Below are 2,442 nucleotides of genomic sequence, written 5' to 3'. Positions count from 1 at the left end.
TGTATCTCGGCCAAATATTGTCATATCCTAACAAACCATACATCAATGGAAAGTTTATTTATTCAGCTTTCAGAATACGTATAAATCTCAATTTCGAAAAATTGACCCTTATGACTGGTTTTGTGGTCCAGGGTCACATATATATATATACATATATATATAGTGGATGGAACAAAGTGAAGCAACTGATAAGCGAGAAGCATTTAAGAAGTTCTCTGTTCTTTGTTTTATCATTCTGAACTAATGAAACTCCTCGGTTGACTGATTGTGTTGAACTGCAATTTAGTAAATTCCTCTCCCAACTCAACTTCCTATGAGATGTGGCCAGTTCAATTGAAATTCATAGAAAGGCAGCCAATTTTTTTTTTTTAATTCTGAATCTTGCTGAATGCCATCCAGGGTAAAAATGATCAATGCTCAAACTATCTCAGTACTGAAGAGCATGAAGTGAGGGAAAGTCGACATTGGACCCAACAGGTCACAGCTCATCCACTCTTCAGCCTCCCTCTGATCAAATAAATCCAGCTCTTATCAGTGCTAAGAGAGGAATTCTTCTCAAACATCTGTCTGCATAATGAGGTGTTTGAGACAGAGTTCATCGTGGCCCAGTTTCTGTCTGGCCTGCCTGCTTAATGACTTACGGAAACATGAAGAGGGGAAAAAAGAAAGACCATGGAAATGGATAGAAGTGGAACCTCTCAGACTCCTCTGGGCTTGCATTTGAAATGTGTGAATAATTTCCAGGAAAGAATCAGATGTGCGAGAATTGGTTGGAAGTGCATTTTAATTTAATGTCACCTTTCAACCTGAAAAATATCTACTCACCAGTACTAGTTAATGTATAGTCAAGTACATTGTATATGGGTTAAACATATAAACATTTTATTTGCATGTTTATAAAAGCCAGCTTTCTTTATGGCATAATTGACTGAGCATAACTGAAAATAGTCACAAATACCCCAGAATATACTTTTTTTTTATGTATGAGACTAATGAGATTACTGAAAAGTGGTCAAAGATAAAACTAATTTCCAGGAAAGAATCAGATGTGCGAGAATTGGTTGGAAGTGCATTTTAATTTAATGTCACCTTTCAACCTGAAAAATATCTACTCACCAGTACTAGTTAATGTATAGTCAAGTACATTGTATATGGGTTAAACATATAAACATTTTATTTGCATGTTTATAAAAGCCAGCTTTCTTTATGGCATAATTGACTGAGCATAACTGAAAATAGTCACAAATACCCCAGAATATACTTTTTTTTTTATGTATGAGACTAATGAGATTACTGAAAAGTGGTCAAAGATAAAATACATCATTCTAAATTATAAAGGTCAATCACTCTTTGTACAATTTAACTTTTGTTAAACAAAGCCACTTTATTGCAGCTTTGACCTTGAAGCCCTTCCTCACGCTGTGCTGTAAGAAGCCTGAAGTTCATCTTAATTAGCACTATTAGATGAGTGGTCTATCTAATCCTCAATCCACAATGAATGTTCTTCACAATATGCTCAGAACGCCATAATTAGATCTTTCTATAGAGCAGCCATCTATATGATTAAGGCACAAGAAATTCTTCATTGGTAGTGACAGGTGTAATGAAATCATGTCAAACAGATCTTTGTATATATTCATAAATACTGTCCCTGAAACTTTCCATGTCAGATGATCACATCTAAGGTCAAAATAATGATCAGAAATGGCAGCTCGTACAAGGAATTTACAATGCATAGCACTTATGTGTTTATTTACATTCTGTAACTTAATTAACTTGCACTATTTTATGGTTTGTAAACTTTCAAAGACACTCTAATGATGGCTGCCCTAAACGGTCAACTAAAATGAAATTCTAAAAACACAAACTTGCATCACTTGAAATATAAAATGAAAAAATATAAAAACTGAACTAAAACTGAAATAAAAATTAATACGAATATTATATATAAATTATATAGACCTATATTTAAAACAATAGTAAGAAAAACACAAAAAAATAAAACTTTAATATTAAAATGAAAACAGAAATGACAAAAATAAAAAAAAATTCAGATATTAATTTAAAAAACAATATCTCAATGATAATAAAATCAGTTGCATTTTCATAATTTACATAATCAAGCATACAGAACTTTCTGAGTCACAGATGCTTAGAAATACTTTAAATCTACATAAAAACAAATGCTAAACCAAATGTTCTCCCAATTCAACAGCTGTCTGAACAAACCAATTTCATATTGAACAATGTTGCTAATTTTAGATTGTGCAAGATCCCAGCATGAATTATTGTTATATGATTCATTTTGATGAGGTTTGCTGACTTTAATTAGCTCATCTTGTTGATTGTGACTGTAAAACTATCCCATAATTGCTCTGTAGTTGATAACATTGTCTAGAAAAGACAACAAAATGTTAGTTAAATGTAGCATTCTTCATTTAG

Source organism: Sinocyclocheilus anshuiensis, unplaced genomic scaffold (assembly GCF_001515605.1).
Source record: "Sinocyclocheilus anshuiensis isolate Anshui unplaced genomic scaffold, SAMN03320099.WGS_v1.1 scaffold990, whole genome shotgun sequence".
In the NCBI taxonomy this organism is placed as follows: Eukaryota; Metazoa; Chordata; class Actinopteri; order Cypriniformes; family Cyprinidae; genus Sinocyclocheilus; species Sinocyclocheilus anshuiensis.
The sequence above is the reverse complement of the archived record's forward strand: the minus strand, read 5'-3'. Positions refer to the sequence as shown.